The following is an 18,863-nucleotide window of genomic DNA, read 5'->3' on the forward strand; positions in this document are numbered from 1 at the left end:
GTGAGAGCAGGGTGAATGGCGTGTCTGGATGAGTGCAGGGTGAATGGTGTGCCTGGGTGAGAGCAGGGTGAATGGCATGCTTTTGTGAGTGTAGGGTGAATGACGTGCCTGGGTGAGTGAAGAGTGAATGGGGTGCCTTTATAAGTGCTGGGTGAATGATGTGTCTTTGTATGTGCTGGGTGAATGATGTGCCTTGGTAAGTGCACTGTGAATGGTTTGCCTGGGTGAGACTGTAGGGTAAATGGTGTGCCTGTGTGAGACCAGGGTGAATGATGTGCTTTTGTGAGTGTGGGGTGAATGATGTATCTTTATGGGTGCAGGGTGAATGATGTGCCTGGGTGAGTGCAAGGTGAATGCTGTGGTTGGGTGAGCTCAGGGCGAATGGCGTGCCTTTATGAGTACAGGGTGAATGGTGTGCCTGGGCAAGTGCAGCGTGAATGGTGTGGCTGGGTGAGTGCAGGGTGAATAGCGTGCCTGGGTGAGTGAAGAGTGAAAGGTGTGCCTTTGTAAGAACAGAGTGAATAGTGTGTCTGGATGAGAGTAGGATGAATCTTGCGCCTGGGTGAAAATAGGGTCATTGGTGTGCCTTGGTGAGTGCCGAGTGAATGATGTGCTTGAGGAGAGCAGGGTGAATTGTGTGCCTGTGTAAATGTAGGGTGAATGGTGTGCCTGAGTGAGTGCAGGGTGAATAGTGTGCTAAGTGAGTTCACAGTGAATGGTGCGTTGGGTGAGTGTAGGGTGAATGGCGTGCCTGGGTGAGTGCAGGAGGAATGGCCTGCCTGGGTGAGTGCAGCATGAATGACATGCCTGGATGAATGAAGGGTGAATGGCTTGCCTGGGTGAGTGCAGGGTGCATGGCATGCCTGGGTGAGTGCAGGGTGAATGGAGTGCCAGGGTGGGTGCATGGTATGCCTTTGTAAATGCAGGGTGAATGGTGTGCCTGGATAAGAGCAGGGTGAATGGTGGGCCTTTGTATGTGCAGGGAGAATGGTGTGTTTAGGTAAGTGCAGGGTGCATGGTATGCCTGGGTGAGTGCAGTGTAAATGGTGTGCCTGGGTGTGATCAGGGTGAATGGTGTGCCTGGGTGAGCGCAGGGTGAAGGGTGTGCCTGGGTGAGTGAAGAGTGAATGGTGTGGCTTTGTAAGAGCATGGTGAACGGTGTGCCTGGGTGAGAGCAGGGTGAATGCTGCGCATTGGTGAGTGCAGGGTGAATGGTGTGCCTGGGTGAGTGCAGGGTGAGCAGTGTGCCTCTATGAGTGCAGGAAGAATGGTGTGTTTGGGTAAGTGCAGGGTGAATGGTGTGCCTGGGGCTTCAGAAAGTTTTATGCCGGATCACAGACAAGATTTCATCCTCTCCACAAATCGACATAGAAAAACTCTTTCCAAGTCTGATGATGTACACTGCAGGAATATCTGTCTTATCTCATGGTCACATGTTTGAATCCTGATCGGTCCACTCAGCCTTTTGAGGTTGATAAAATGAGCACCACTGAGTTGGGTAATAATAAATATGTTATTTAAGCATCATAAGACCATTCAGGTGAACATGCACTTTACAAATACACGTTATTTTATTTTACAGATTTTTTTAAGAATAGTGGCAAGCTGAAGAATCGCCAAATTTGGCTTCACCTAGGCAAGACTTAACATTTTCCCCGATATTGCCTTCAGCATTCAAAAGTAGATTGAGATAGAACTTCAGCCTTGCTTACGTCAAGACATCTTTAAACCAGCTTAAGGGCTCACACCCTGGGTGTAACCCATCATACACCTGAGCCAAGAAGACAAGCAAGCAAAATGGCACGCATCGGTGTTTATAAGAGTCAACATATTCAAGAAGCCAAACAGATTGAAGATATGATACACCACCTTAATGGCACCTAGGTATTTTCCAGTCTCAGCAAATGTTATCAACTGTTTGAAGCTGAAGTGTTGGGGTGCATCACAACATTTGCCACTCGCTGTGGGATCTAGCAAGATAAGTATCTGAGATTTGGTGTCTCCTCTGCAGCTGGAACATTCCAGGAGTTGCGTATTCAAGGCATTCCTAACTGCCTCGATTGCAGTGATGATATCCTAGTCTTTAGACAAATCACAAAACTACTCAAAGTCTGCTAGGAAAGTGCCAACTTTTAAAGTCCATCTTCTCAAAAGATGGCCTGTGTCCTTACCCAGGCCAAGGTTCTGCGTTGGCACAAGCATGACAGCCCATTGCCAGCCTTCCACTCATTCCTAGGACCAGACAGTTGTAACTCCAGATACTTGCTGGACTTTGCGTCAATCAGCGCACGCTTAAGAGATCTTGCCAAGAAGGGCCAATCTTTAAATGGTCCCTGAAATGTCGAGCTGCTTTTGAAAACACTTGTACAAAGATAACAAAGGCTGAAACCTGCCATGTTTTCATTCAGCTGTACACACTGAACTTGAAGTTGATTCCACCTCTGTGGGCTTAGAAACAATCATTTAGCAAAGGGACCATGATCCTGAAGGCCCCCAATGAGTAACTGCATATGTCAGTTGCACCTCAAGCCAAATTAGCTTACTCCCATGCACAGCAAGGAAGCCTTGCAGTGGTTAGGGCCTGTGAGCACTTTCACTTCCTTTATGGCAAATTATTGACCATATTCATTGATCATCGGGCATTGGTCACACATTTTGGTAATCCCAAGCCCAAAATGCCACAAAGATAGAAAGATGGGGTCTCCGTCTACAACATTACAAATTCAAGATTCTTCATAGACCCGGAAAAGGGAAAAATCCTGCTAATCTTTATTCCTGATTAACTCTTCAGATGCCTGGCACAGCTCCCTCTGTTGTTGATGAATATCGATGACACTTAGGGGGCATATTTAGAATGCCCAAGCGCCACCTTGCGGCACATTAACGTAATTGTTTTTTATGTTAATGTGGCCCAACGAGGCTGAAATACCCGCACCTTATTTACAGGGTGGCGCAATGCATGCATTGCGCCACCCTGTAAGTCTTTGCACTACATTATGCCTGCGCCAGGCATAATGTATGCAAAGGAGGCGTTTCCCTCAAGAGCAGGCGTTAAAAGGGGGTTTCCATTCTTTAGAATGGGCCCCTATGTACTCTGCAGGAGTAGCGCCAATATTTTGGCGCTACTCCTGCAGTGTACATCAATAGCATCATGAAAAACGACGCTATTACCCCCTACCCTGCACCATGGCGCCCCGTATTTTAAATATGGCGCACACAGAGTGGCGGTAGGGGGGTGCTAATGGGCACAGGGAAAGTAGCGCTGCACTCAGTGCAGAGCCACTTTCCATAAATCTGCTCCTCAATGTGACAATCATAGCCATTAGCAAAAAAAAGTAAAGAGAGCTGGTTCACACATATTTACAATACCTCACTCTGCAGGGACAGAACTTCACAAACATGGACGACATAAAACATGCTCGCCAGGGTCATCTATAAAGCAAGTTAGAGGATCTGACCGCTTTTCGATATGTAGAGGGGGGAGCTAGCTTGTCATACCAATGGACTAACACTCAGAGGCACCTGTCTGATTAGCCCTCGTCAGGGACATCTTAAACATTTGGGGTGCCATGGGCCAAACATATTTTGGGGGCCCTTATTCAGGACAGCTTTGAATTTATGATCCAGTTTCAGCTGTTTCATGCCCTCTTTGGCCAGCTCACTGACAGCGCTATGCATTCCAAATTCTATTTGTGTTGGTATATAATATTGAGGGATAGTCCCTTGTGTCTCTCAAGACCTTGTGATCTATGTTGCTCATGAAGGACATCAAGGTGTGGTGGCAACCAAGAGACTGTTCAGATAAACATGTAGAAATGAAATAAAACAAATCTTGTGTCTATCAGACTGCAAGGAGTGCTCCCCTGAAACTCTTCAGATGTCACCACTTCCCACATAGGTGTGAAGTGGCGATCGATGTCTTTGAATCCTTCGCAACTGGACAATATTTGTTAGTCGTCACTGACAAATGCTCACTATGTCCTGAGGTCATGCCTGTGCATAGCACTGATTCTGAGGTACCAGCTCTTAACACAGTCTCTTCCAAGTTAGGTCTTCCCAAATAATGAAGTCAAACAATGGTTCACCTTTTTCAGGGGTACAGTTCAGAGTTTACTGACCGCATAGGTTCTATGCACAAGAAAAATACAACACTATGGCCACAAGCTAATAGAATAATGGTAGGATTAGTGGCTATGGTCAAGAAGGCACTCTAAGCCATAAAAAACAACATTTCAATCTCAGGAATGTTATATCAAACTTTTACAGGTGTGACTCCGGTAGAACTATTTTTTTGGGAACGAGATTTACACAACAATTCCTCATCTAGTGGAAGACCCTGGCCCAGATTCTCAAAGGTTCAAGCCTGCTTTTTTTAACACTAAACTCCTGCTAAACATTTTTGGCATTCACAAACCAACGCAAATAGGCATTTGCGTTGGTTTGTATGGCAGAGTAACGCAAAGCAAGGCTTTGCGTTACTTTGCGCCAAGGGGGCATTACATGGTTGGTACATGGGTGTACATGTGCTACTACCCATGCTTTTTTACACTAAACCCTAATCTGAAGCATCCGAAGAAAGGGTTTAGTGCCAAAAAATTAACACATTTGAAGCGCAAAACGGAGAAATGTTTTCATTTCTCCCTGCTTTTCCGACTTTGCATGTGTGCTGCAGTGTACAGCACACATCCAAAAAGGGGAAAAACATTTGCACTTGTCTAGGCATAGTATTTTGAGCAGGAAGGGAACCATGCCTGTACAGAACCTATGTTAGACTCATACATACACCCTACCAATATGGTGCTAAGGAGTATGCGTGGGGCACGGCAGCTGAAATCAGCACCGGCGCTAGGGAGAGGGGAGGAGTGTGCCATTTCTATGTGAATATGGTGCTCTCCTGGTCACACAATGCAGCACAGCTTTTTTTGGGCTGCAGCACTGCACTGTGTGACAGCTTTCAGAATATGGGTCCCTGACTCTGGTGTGGAACCAGAGATATGACTTAGAAATGAAGGGCCAAATTAATAGCCTGGTTTGCATTCTGAGCGACTCAAACCTTAAGTGAGATTTATGAAGCCATTCAGGGCCACATTGCTCCAGGGAGACGTTTCCATAGGTGTTCCCACACAACATCCATGGATATTGACACATACCTAGATTTACAAGAACTTGTAAACCTGGGAATGCGCCAGAATGATACGCCTCCCCAGGAGGCACGTAATGAGGAGAAATATCTTTATTTCTCCTTGTTTTTTCCCCTTTTCGCATAGAAAGAGGAAAAAGCCTCTCAGGATTGCTTTTGTGGAGGAAGGTGCCCCCGTACTCTAAAACATGGTACCATGGGCCTAACCACAACTGGCATATTTAATTTACTTGTAAGTTCCTCATAAAGTCTACTAGGTGTGCCCAGGGACTGTAAATTAAATGCTACTAGTGGGCCTGCGTCACCGATTGTGCCACCCACTACAGTAGCCTTTAAACATGTCTCACCCCTGCCACTTCAGAGCCGGTATATGCAGTTTTACCACTTCGACCTGGTTTAAGTGTACCAACCTTTTTATTTACACATAAGTCACCTGTAAGGTAGGTTGTGGTTAGCCCCAAGGGAAGGGTACAGTGTATTCAAAAAGCTGGGCATGTACTTTTTAGTTTGTCATGTCCAGGTAGTAAAAAAAACTCTTAAATTCATTTGTTTCTCCCATAGGCTAACATTGGGATTGCCTTAAAACATCTTTTAGGTGTAATTTCCAATTGGGAAGAGATTGAAATATGGAAGTTCATGTCTCAGATTAAAATCACAATTTACGGTGAATTGGATTTTAAATTGTAAGTCTGAAAATGCCACTTTTAGAAAGTTGGCATTTTTTTTTTACTTTAACCATCCTGTGCCCTAGCCTGTCTCTGAATACACACCTGGGCTGGGTTGAGTGATAGCTACACTCTGTGAATTCCCTCTAGACAGCCACAAACACAGTACACTCAGCTGCATCTGCACCAGCAACCTCCAACAAGATGCTGGCAATCTATCCAAATGGATCCTCAACAGCGTAAACAAAGCCTCCAGAAGATCCAGCAAACTGCCAGGTGGTTCACCCCAGAGCTACACACTCAAAATAGAATACAAACGGCTAGAAAGACAGTGACGCAGTAGCAAAGGCCTCGCATACCGCGCCCCTTTTTAAAGACGCCCTGAACAAATATCAGTACTGCATCAGAGAAGCAAAATGTTGCCCTACTCAGCCACATAGAGGAGAGCACCAACCACCCCAAGGAACTGTTCAAGATCGGCAAAGAGTTCTCAAGCCCAGCAGCCACCGAAAACACTATCCAAACCTCTAACACCCTCACTAGCCGACTACTTCCACGACAAAATCACAGCCATCTACAGAAACTTTCACCCCAACCCACCAGCAACGATCACCTACTGACTCCGCAGGGTGACTCCCCCAGCCACCTCATAACTGACTGGAAGCCACTATCCAGCCAGAAAACAGCCGCCCACATGACCGTCACCCACCACGGATCACCCAACAACTGGTACCCACATTACATCTTCATCCTGGGCCATATGGAAATCAACAGCATCCTCTCTCCCATCCTCAACACCTCCATCATGACTACCACCATCTCCGAAGCATAAAAACAAGCTGGGGTCAAGCTGCTCCTGAAAAATCCTCCCACCAGTGAGCTCGAAAACTGCCACCCCATCTCTCTGCTCCCTTTCCCAGCGAAGGTCCTGGAAAAAGCCATCAACAAACAGCTCTCCGATCACCTGGAAAGACACAACCTACTAGACTCCTACCAATGCAGCTTCCGCTCCAACCAAAGCACCAAGACCACCCTCATCGCCGCAACGGATGACATCGGATCACTCCTCAACCACAGAGAGAAGGCCACCTTGATCCTCCTAGACCTCTCTACCGCGTTCCAAACCATCTCAAACTACACCCTCACGTCCAGACTCCATCACATCGGAATCCAAAACAATGCACTCAAATGGATCCACGCCTTCATCACAGGCCACACCCAGTGTCCACCTCTCACATTTCACCTCAGAACCAAATAGCAACATATACGGCGTCCCCCACGGTTCCTCCCTCAGCCCACCCTTTTCAACATCTATGTGGTGCCATGGGACGAGATTGTTTGTTCCCAAGGACTCAATATCATTTCATATGCTGATGACACCCAACTCATCCTTTCTCTATCGGAAGACCATGCCACCCCATGAGACATATTCAGCAACACCATGACACACTTCGCCGATTGGATGAAATCCAAATGTTTGAAACTGAACACGGCAATGACAGAGGTGATCATATTCGGAAACAGCACCTTCCCTTGGGACAACCCCTGGTGGCCCTCCACACTCGGACAGCCCCCAACCCTGACTGACCACACCTGCAATCTCAGGATCATCAGACAGCAAACTCACCCTCAAATAGCAAATAAACGCAGTGGCTTCCTCCAGTTTACACAACCTCTGAATGCTAAGGAAGAGCTTAAGATGGATTCCCATGGAAACCAGAGAGCCAAGCCATCATCACCAGCAGACTAGACTATGGAAATGCCCTCTACCTCAGACTCCCTGCCCAGCTCCTACACCGCCTCCGGACCATCCAGAACACAGCAGCATGACTCGTGATGGACCTCTTCAGACAGACCCACAGCACTGCCCACCCAGGGGTCTCCACTGGCTGCCTGTGCACAAGAGGTGCAAATTAAAGGTTCTTACCATTGCATAAAAGCCTTCCACAACATCGGACCCAATCTTAATCAAACACAGACTCTCCTTCAGCCCACCAGGGAACTCCATTCAACAACTCGTGCCCTCGCGCATGTCCCAAGAATTTGTCGCAGCTGCAGCGAAGGAAGCTCCTTCTCCTACCTCACTGCCAAAATCTGGAATAAACTCCCCTCCCACCTGCGCACCTCGCACACCCTCCTCAACATCAGGAAAAAGCTCAAGACATGACTCTTTGAGGACTAGCTACTGACTCACAACAACCCTCAGCGTCTGGATACCCCCCGGGGTGATAAGGTGAAAAGCTGATAAGCCGTGCTTTACAAATCGAATGATTGATTGATTCATTCATTCGTTCATTCATCTGCATACTGATGGGCAGAGGATAGGGGAGGGATTGACACTTGCATTTCAATAGGTTGTGTCCTGGCTCCATACAAAGGACTGAGTACCCCCATAGAGAGTCTGGCACACACAGCTGGAATGAAAGGGACCCTTGTGCACTTCAGAGACCTCCTTTGATGTCTCCCTCACATCAAAAGCTTTTTTTAGTAAAAGTACTGGACCCTAAACCCCATCAAACTAGTTCACTTGGGGGCCCTGGGGAGTCTCTGCAACTAAGAAGAACTACGCTGCCAGGAGGGACTGCCACTGCTTTGCTGTGTTGGCCTACTGCATGCTGACTGCTGTGCTGCCTGGAGGAACTGACTGTCTCCTCTGCAGTGAGAGAGGACTTGACCTGACCTCTACTACCTTTGCTTCACACCAGATCTCTAAGGGCTTGCTGGCTTGCCCCCTGTTCTTTTCAAGGTATCAGACATCAAAGACCTTGCGATCAACTTCGTACTTCCTTCCTGCTTAAGCTTTTTTGACAAGGACCTGCACTCCACTTTGGGGAGAATCAAATCATCGTATAGTAAATGATCACCCTTCTGCCCCAGTGCATGTGTAGGGGATCTTCAGCATTGTGCAATTAGTGCTAACTCACGTCTTTGACGCAGGAGCGCATGTTGAGCACTTCATCACTTTTCTGCACTGGTGCATGTGTAATGCTTCATCGCTCGCCCACAGCAGCCCGTGTAGCGCACTTCATCACCCCTCTGCACCGGCACGTGTAGAATATCACTGCTTTTCTCCACCAGCACATGTAGCGCACTTCATTGCTTTCCTGCACCGTTGCGGGTCTCACTCCTGACTGCGGCACTGAGGAAGGCCGGCTCGGGGAAGCAAAAGGGTTTCCTGGCAATGGGGCCACCTGCCAACATCAGCTCTGGTCTGCCTTAAACACAGTGAACCCCTAGGAATCATCCTGGCCGGCGAAGCCAGTGTGGCTGCTACGGGTTGCCCCAAGTCATGCTGAACTTGGTGTTGAGATTCACTAATCAGTTGGTAGACCGCGACAAAGCCCATAAACCTGAGTGCTTCCCCAAACTAACTTCTAAAGAATATTACCATAGTTCCCTTAAAGGAAGCACCTGCATAATTTTGTGAGCACTGCGATTTTCCAGAACCAGGAACTACTAACTTTAAGAACTGCATATCACGTGATGTACTGATTGGATTTTTGTCGTTTTGGTCTCTTAACTCGGACAATCTTTATTTTCCCAAACTGGTATGGAGCCTTTTTGTGGCGTCTTTCACTGTGTTACTGTAATTAAGTGTTGCATAAATACTTTGGACATTGCCTCTTAAGTTAAGCCTGACTGCTCTGGGCCAAGCTAGCAGAGGGTGAGCACAGGTTAATTTAGCGATTGTATCTGACTTACCCTGATTAGGGTAGTGGTCCCTGCTTGGACAGGGTGCATACCTCTGCCAAATAGAGACCCAATTTCTAACATCCCCTAAGAGATCCTATGTGGTGTCGCTCGAAAGAGCTCAGGCCCAAGAGGAAGAGGAGGCCAAGGATAGATTTGTGAAGCGATCAGTGTTAACAAAACATTTAAGGAAGAACTTAGTTGTTTCCGAGGCCATAGCAGAAATTTATATGGATGACTTTTTTGGCCAGTACCAAAGGAAAGAGCCTGAAAGTTTGCAGCTAAACTTAGCAATAAGGGAGCTGGTAACTAATGAATGGAAGAAGGTGGACAAGCAAATTATTTCCCGCTTTTTTGTTGAGAAGATGTCCATTTCTGGATTTTGCTGAGGAGTTTCCTTAGCAAGTGGAAGTGCCTCTTAGGGCACAATAATTTCAGAAAAAGCCTTACCTTTCGATCCAGTTGATAAGAAGGTCGAACTGACAGTGAAAAGAAGATATTCTGCTGCGCATTTCAGGGCAGAACAGCAGCTTATGTCGGTTACACTATGTAGTCCTTGTTAAAGGACTTCTAGAAGCTACCAGAGCAAATGGAGCAAGGGCCGGACATTTTGCCAACCATTTTGATGATGGAGCAAGAGACCCGCTTCTTCTCTGACATATCTTGTGATTCACTGGAAGCATCAGTGGCGGCTGCAGGATCGCCAATAGCAGCGAGGAGGTAGCTATGGATGAGGTTGTGGAAGACAGATGCAACGCAAAAGAACATCTTTATGCATAGCCAGGTCACAATAGTGAAGCTGTTCGGTACAGAGCTGGAAACCGTTGTCGAGAAATCAATGGAGAATAACAAATTGACGACTCTTGTAAACACCCCCCTCTTCTCCTGAAAAAGGGACATTTTTCTGAGCAAAGAGGCTGTTTAGAGCAGACTTTTGGCAGAGGATGTGCTGGCCCTTTCCTGGAAGTGGACCTGGCCAGGGAGTCCCTGCCTCTAGGAAGTCCTGGCCCCAGGTTGCAGGAGCGTGCACAATTAATGCACCAAGATATGAATCTTGGGTAGCTGCAGGTGGGTGTAGGAGGCTGGACTGGCTTGTAGTGAGTACCAAGGGGTACTTGCACCTTGCACCAGGCCCAGTTATCCCTTATTAGTGTATAGGGTGTCTAGCAGCTTAGGCTGATAGATAATGGTAGCTTAGCAGAGCAGCTTAGGCTGAACTAGGAGACGTGTGAAGCTACTACAGTACCACTTAGTGTCATATGCACAATATCATAAGAAAACACAATACACAGTTATACTAAAAATAAAGGTACTTTATTTTTATGACAATATGCCAAAGTATCTTAGAGTGTACCCTCAGTGAGAGGATAGGAAATATACACAAGATATATATACACGATAGCAAAAATATGCAGTATAGTCTTAGAAAACAGTGCAAACAATGTATAGTTACAATAGGATGCAATGGGGAAACATAGGAATAGGGGCAACACAAACCATATACTCCAAAAGTGGAATGCGAACCACGAATGGACCCCAAACCTATGTGACCTTGTAGAGGGTCGCTGGGACTATTAGAAAATAGTGAGAGTTAGAAAAATAACCCTCCCCAAGACCCTGAAAAGTGAGTGCAAAGTGCACTAAAGTTCCCCTAAGGACAAAGAAGTCGTGTTAGAGGAATAATGCAGGAAAGACCCACCCAGCAATGCAACAACTGTGGATTTCCAATCTAGGGTACCTGTGGAACAAGGGGACCAAGTCCAAAAGTCACAAGCAAGTCGGAGATGGGCAGATGCCCAGGAAATGCCAGCTGCGGGTGCAAAGAAGCTTCTACTGGACAGAAGAAGCTGAGGTTTCTGCAGGAACGAAAAGGGCTAGAGACTTCCCCTTTGGTGGACGGATCCCTCTCGCCGTGGAGAGTCGTGCAGAAGTGTTTTCCCGCCGAAAGAACGCCAACAAGCCTTGCTAGCTGCAAATCGTGCGGTTAGCGTTTTTGGACGCTGCCGAGGCCCAGGAGGGACCAGGAGGTCGCAAATTGGACCAGCAGAGAGAGGGGACGTCGAGCAAGACAAGGAGCCCTCTCTGAAGCAGGTAGCACCCGGAGAAGTGCCAGAAACAGGCACTACGAGGATGCGTGAAACGGTGCTCGCCGAAGTTGCACAAAGGAGTCCCACGTCGCCGGAGACCAACTTAGAAAGTCGTGCAATGCAGGTTAGAGTGCCGTGGACCCAGGCTTGGCTGTGCACAAAGGATTTCCGCCGGAAGTGCACAGGGGCCGGAGTAGCTGCAAAGTCGCGGTTCCCAGCAATGCAGCCCAGCGAGGTGAGGCAAGGACTTACCTCCACCAAACTTGGACTGAAGAGTCACTGGACTGTGGGGGTCACTTGGACAGAGTCGCTGGATTCGAGGGACCTCGCTCGTCGTGCTGAGAGGAGACCCAAGGGACAGGTAATGCAGCTTTTTGGTGCTTGCGGTTGCAGGGGGAAGATTCTGTCGACCCACGGGAGATTTCTTCGGAGCTTCTGGTGCAGAGAGGAGGCAGACTACCCCCACAGCATGCACAAGCAGGAAAACAGTCGAGAAGGCGGCAGGATCAGCGTTACAGAGTTGCAGTAGTCGTCTTTGCTACTATGTTGCAGGTTTGCAGGCTTCCAGCGCGGTCAGCAGTCGATTCCTTATCAGAAGGTGAAGAGAGAGATGCAGAGGAACTCGGCTGAGCTCATGCATTCGTTATCTAAAGTTTCCCCAGAGACAGAGACCCTAAATAGCCAGAAAAGAGGGTTTGGCTACCTAGGAGAGAGGATAGGCTAGCAACACCTGAAGGAGCCAATCACAAGGAGTCTCTGACGTCACCTGGTGGCACTGGCCACTCAGAGCAGTCCAGTGTGCCAGCAGCACCTCTGTTTCCAAGATGGCAGAGGTCTGGAGCACACTGGAGGAGCTCTGGACACCTCCCAGGGGAGGTGCAGGTCAGGGGAGTGGTCACTCCCCTTTCCTTTGTCCAGTTTCGCGCCAGAGCAGGGGCTAAGGGGTCCCTGAACCGGTGTAGACTGGCTTATGCAGAATTGGGCACATCTGTGCCCAACAAAGCATTTCCAGAGGCTGGGGGAGGCTACTCCTCCCCTGCCTTCACACCATTTTCCAAAGGGAGAGGGTGTCACACCCTCTCTCAGAGGAAGTTCTTTGTTCTGCCATCCTGGGCCAGGCCTGGCTGGACCCCAGGAGGGCAGATGCCTGTCTGAGGGGTTGGCAGCAGCAGCAGCTGCAGTGAAACCCCAGGAAGGGCAGTTTGGCAGTACCAGGGTCTGTGCTACAGACCACTGGGATCATGGAATTGTACCAACAATGCCAGGATGGCATAGAGGGGGCAATTCCATGATCTTAGACATGTTACATGGCCATATTCGGAGTTACCATTGTGAAGCTACATATAGGTAGTGACCTATATGTAGTGCACGCGTGTAATGGTGTCCCCGCACTCACAAAGTTCAGGGAATTGGCTCTGAACAATGTGGGGGCACCTTGGCTAGTGCCAGGGTGCCCTCACACTAAGTAACTTTGCACCTAACCTTTACCAGGTAAAGGTTAGACATATAGGTGACTTATAAGTTACTTAAGTGCAGTGTAAAATGGCTGTGAAATAACGTGGACGTTATTTCACTCAGGCAGCAGTGGCAGGCCTGTGTAAGAATTGTCAGAGCTCCCTATGGGTGGCAAAAGAAATGCTGCAGGCCATAGGGATCTCCTGGAACCCCAATACCCTGGGTACCTCAGTACCATATACTAGGGAATTATAAGGGTGTTCCAGTAAGCCAATGTAAATTGGTAAAAATGGTCACTAGCCTGTTAGTGACAATTTTGAAAGAAATGAGAGAGCATAACCACTGAGGTTCTGATTAGCAGAGCCTCAGTGAGACAGTTAGGCACTACACAGGGAACACACACATATAGGCCACAAACTTATGAGCACTGGGGTCCTGACTAGCAGGGTCCCAGTGACACATAACAAACATACTGAAAACATAGGGTTTTCACTATGAGCACTGGGCCCTGGCTGGCAGGATCCCAGTGAGACAGTGAAAACACCCTGACATACACTCACAAACAGGCCAAAAGTGGGGGTAACAAGGCTAGAAAGAGGCTACTTTCTCACACAACCCCCCCCCCCAAACGAAGGACAATAAGGCTAACCTTGGCCAGTTGAGACTTTATTGTCTAAGTGGTGATAAGTAGAGAGTAGCTCTGCAATAGACTGGTTACTCCCTTTATCATCCACTATATGGTTACTTCCCTGTGGGGATGTAAACCACCCTGTTTGAAGTTTTTTAGCTAAGCAACAATGTGAAGATGTATTTTCAGAGTTTCTATCAGTAAGTTTTAGTTTAGAGCAGTGGGAATTGTCCACTGAACCTATTTGTAGTGATGGAAATGCCAGACAGGGATGCTGTCTCAGAAAAGCCATAGCTGGGCAAAAACGTTGTCCATATGGCAGGAAGAGAGAACAGGGATGCTGTTTCTCTTAGGTTGGAGCAGGGCAGGGATGCTGTCCTATCAGCTCCACACTAGGGCAGGGATGCTGTCCTAAGTGTTGTGAGGCAGTGCAGAGTTTCTGCACTAAAGTTTCTCTGGGAGGGTTGGAGGGATGCTCCATGTTAACTAAAATGGTGCTCTTTTTCTCACCAATGTTAGTTATCCCACAGAGAGGTACTTCTACCTCAGGGAGTACAGATTTGCCAGCTGATGATTCCCTTGGAACAGGTGCCACCCCAGGAGAGGTTTCTCCCACCACAGGAATGGTATCCTGAATGGTAGGGTGGTTAGGGGATACTGTGATACCCTTTTTACCTGTTGATGGAGAGGGATCCTGAGTTTTCAGGCCTTCTCTCCTTTGCTTTTTCATTTCAGTAGAAATGAGAGGGAACAATTCCTCTGGGATGCCCAGCATGGCTGCATGGGCATAAAACTCTACCTCAGCCCAACCTGAGGCCTCTAGGTCATTACCTAAGAGACAGTCTACAGGTAAGCTAGGTGATACCACCACCTGCTTAGGGCCAGTAACTCCACCCCAACTAAACTGAATTATAGCTAAGGGAAGAAACTTAGTGGAGTTATGGACATCAATAATCTTATACTGTTGTCCAATGATGTGTTGATCAGGGTGCACTAGGTTTTCAGTCACCAAAGTGATACTGGCACCTGTGTCCCTGTAGGCCAAGGCCTCAACGCCATTTATTGAAACTGTCTGCCTGTACTTATCCATTGTAAGGGGACAAGCAGCCAGTGTGGCAAGGCCAATGCCACTAGGTGTGACAGAAACTGTCTTGGGAGTGACTACCCCAGTTTCTACTATGGACCCAAAAGTGAACCCAACTACACCCTTAACTTGACTGTTGCCAGCAGTCCCACCACTAGTACCACTACTGCTAGGGGCACTAGAGCTTGATGTATTAGTGGTGGTAGGCTCAGGGGGTTTACCTGGACAGGACTTATCCCCTGGCCTATGGCCTCTGTTTTTACACACAAAGCACCAAGGTTTTTTAATGTGTGCAGGTTGGGAAGAAGAGGAAGAATTTGTTTTATCCCCACCCTCTGAAGAGTGTTTAAGATTTGAAGTGGGATCTTTCGTTTTACCCTTATCCCCATGTTTATCTTGAGATTTTTCACCATCTTTCTTCTTATTGCCATCGTTGTCACCCCTGTATGAACTTTTCTGTTCACCCTTGTTCTGACCCATTTGTCTGCCTTCTTTCCCAATTCTTGGGGAGAGGTCAGATCAGAGTCTAGCAGGTACTGGTGCAACAAATCAGACACACAATTATTAAGTATATGCTCTCTCAGGATTGTGTTATACAGGCTTTCATAATCAGTAACTTTACTGCCATGTAACCACCCCTCCAAGGCCTTCACTGAATGGTCAATGAAATCAACCCAGTCTTGTGAAGACTCCTTTTTGGTCTCTCTGAACTTTATCCTGTACTGTTCAGTGGTTAAGCCATAACCATCCAGGAGTGCATTCTTAAGAACTTGGAAATTATTAGCATCATTTTCTTTCACAGTAAGGAGCCTATCCCTACCTTTTCCACTAAATGATAGCCATAGGATAGCAGCCCACTGCCTTTGAGGGACATCCTGTACAACACAGGCCCTCTCAAGTGCAGCAAACCACTTGTTAATGTCATCCCCCTCCTTATAAGGGGGAACTATCTTATGCAGATTCCTGGAATCATGCTCTTTTGCAGGATGACTATGGGGAATACTGCTGCTGCCACCATGGGTTTCTAAACCCAGTTTCTGTCTCTCCTCTACTTCTAAAGTCTGTCTATCCAAATCCAGCTGTTGCTTCTTGAGCTTCAGTCTGGTTTGTTCCACTCTCAATCTATTGAGCTCCCTTTCTAACAATCTGTCATCAGGGTGGGTGGGAGGCACATGCCTTGAAACAGAAGTATGGTGAGAATGGACAGAATGAGACCTGTCCCTTACAGAAGCCACCCTAACAGCTTGGCTAACAGAAACATCACTACCAGTATGGTGAGAATAAATGCTTTTGCTATGATGTGAGACAACACTATTTATATGGTGTGGCTCATCATCATTACCAACTATGCTAGACTGTCTAGTAATGGGCAGGCTAGGAAGTTTCTTTCCTGAATCTTTTCCTGGGGGAGTCCCTGGATCAGATTGAGAACCATTAGCTACTTTTTCACCAGATTGGGCACTTATGGCCTTATCCTGTACTCTAAGCATGTTAATTAACAGTTCTAAGGAAGGATTCTTCCCTACACTCAAACCTCTCTCTATGCAGAGACTCCTTGCTCCTTTCCAGCTAAGGTGATCATATGCAAGTTTGGACAGATCAACATTTTGGCCTGTGCCAGACATTTTTAGAGAGAGTTAAAGTGATAGTAAAAGATAAAAAGTTTGTCAGAGCTTTTAGAAAGACAGAGAAAAAAACTTTTTAAACTTTTTAGAAAGTTAGAAGTACTTTTCAGCACTTAGAAAAGAGTGAAAAGAGGAAATGCAAAACTTTTTGGCTATGTGTATATACACTGACTTTGTTTTGTATATTTTTCTCTTATGAAAAGTACAATGACAAGAGTGGTAAGTAGTCTCAAAGCACTTATCCCACCGCTGCACAACCAATGTAGGAGGCTGGACTGGCTTGTAGTGAGTACCAAGGGGTACTTGCACCTTGCACCAGGCCCAGTTATCCCTTATTAGTGTATAGGGTGTCTAGCAGCTTAGGCTGATAGATAATGGTAGCTTAGCAGAGCAGCTTAGGCTGAACTAGGAGACGTGTGAAGCTACTACAGTACCACTTAGTGTCATATGCACAATATCATAAGAAAACACAATACACAGTTATACTAAAAATAAAGGTACTTTATTTTTATGACAATATGCCAAAGTATCTTAGAGTGTACCCTCAGTGAGAGGATAGGAAATATACACAAGATATATATACACAATAGCAAAAATATGCAGTATAGTCTTAGAAAACAGTGCAAACAATGTATAGTTACAATAGGATGCAATGGGGAAACATAGGGATAGGGGCAACACAAACCATATACTCCAAAAGTGGAATGCGAACCACAAATGGACCCCAAACCTATGTGACCTTGTAGAGGGTCGCTGGGACTATTAGAAAATAGTGAGAGTTAGAAAAATAACCCTCCCCAAGACCCTGAAAAGTGAGTGCAAAGTGCACTAAAGTTCCCCTAAGGACAAAGAAGTCGTGTTAGAGGAATAATGCAGGAAAGACACAAACCAGCAATGCAACAACTGTGGATTTCCAATCTAGGGTACCTGTGGAACAGGGGGACCAAGTCCAAAAGTCACAAGCAAGTCGGAGATGGGCAGATGCCCAGGAAATGCCAGCTGCGGGTGCAAAGAAGCTTCTACTGGACAGAAGAAGCTGAGGTTTCTGCAGGAACGAAAAGGGCTAGAGACTTCCCCTTTGGTGGACGGATCCCTCTCGCCGTGGAGAGTCGTGCAGAAGTGTTTTCCCGCCGAAAGAACGCCAATAAGCCTTGGTAGCTGCAAATCGTGCGGTTAGCGTTTTTGGACGCTGCTGAGGCCCAGGAGGTCGCAAATTGGACCAGCAGAGAGAGGGGACGTCGAGCAAGACAAGGAGCCCTCTCTGAAGCAGGTAGCACCCGGAGAAGTGCCAGAAACAGGCACTACGAGGATGCGTGAAACGGTGCTCGCCGAAGTTGCACAAAGGAGTCCCACGTCGCCGGAGACCAACTTAGAAAGTCGTGCAATGCAGGTTAGAGTGCCGTGGACCCAGGCTTGGCTGTGCACAAAGGATTTCCGCCGGAAATGCACAGGGGCCGGAGTAGCTGTAAAGTCGCGGTTCCCAGCAATGCAGCCCAGCGAGGTGAGGCAAGGACTTACCTCCACCAAACTTGGACTGAAGAGTCACTGGACTGTGGGGGTCACTTGGACAGAGTCGCTGGATTGGAGGGACCTCGCTCGTCGTGCTGAGAGGAGACCCAAGGGACCGGTAATGCAGCTTTTTGGTGCCTGCGGTTGCAGGGGGAAGATTCCGTCGACCCACGGGAGATTTCTTCAGAGCTTCTGGTGCAGAGAGGAGGCAGACTACCCCCACAGCATGCACAAGCAGGAAAACAGTCGAGAAGGCGGCAGGATCAGCGTTACAGAGTTGCAGTAGTCGTCTTTGCTACTATGTTGCAGGTTTGCAGGCTTCCAGCGCGGTCAGCAGTCGATTCCTTATCAGAAGGTGAAGAGAGAGATGCAGAGGAACTCGGCTGAGCTCATGCATTCGTTATCTAAAGTTTCCCCAGAGACAGAGACCCTAAATAGCCAGAAAAGAGGGTTTGGCTACCTAGGAGAGAGGATAGGCTAGCAACACCTGAAGGAGCCTATCACAAGGAGTCTCTGACGTCACCTGGTGGCACTGGCCACTCAGAGCAGTTCAGTGTGCCAGCAGCACCTCTGTTTCCAAGATGGCAGAGGTCTGGAGCACACTGGAGGAGCTCTGGACACCTCCCAGGGGAGGTGCAGGTCAGGGGAGTGGTCACTCCCCTTTCCTTTGTCCAGTTTCGCGCCAGAGCAGGGGCTAAGGGGTCCCTGAACCGGTGTAGACTGGCTTATGCAGAATTGGGCACATCTGTGCCCAACAAAGCATTTCCAGAGGCTGGGGGAGGCTACTCCTCCCCTGCCTTCACACCATTTTCCAAAGGGAGAGGGTGTCACACCCTCTCTCAGAGGAAGTTCTTTGTTCTGCCATCCTGGGCCAGGCCTGGCTGGACCCCAGGAGGGCAGATGCCTGTCTGAGGGGTTGGCAGCAGCAGCAGCTGCAGTGAAACCCCAGGAAGGGCAGTTTGGCAGTACCAGGGTCTGTG

The sequence above is a fragment of the Pleurodeles waltl genome, chromosome 5 (assembly GCF_031143425.1).
Source record: "Pleurodeles waltl isolate 20211129_DDA chromosome 5, aPleWal1.hap1.20221129, whole genome shotgun sequence".
Classification (NCBI taxonomy): domain Eukaryota; kingdom Metazoa; phylum Chordata; class Amphibia; order Caudata; family Salamandridae; genus Pleurodeles; species Pleurodeles waltl.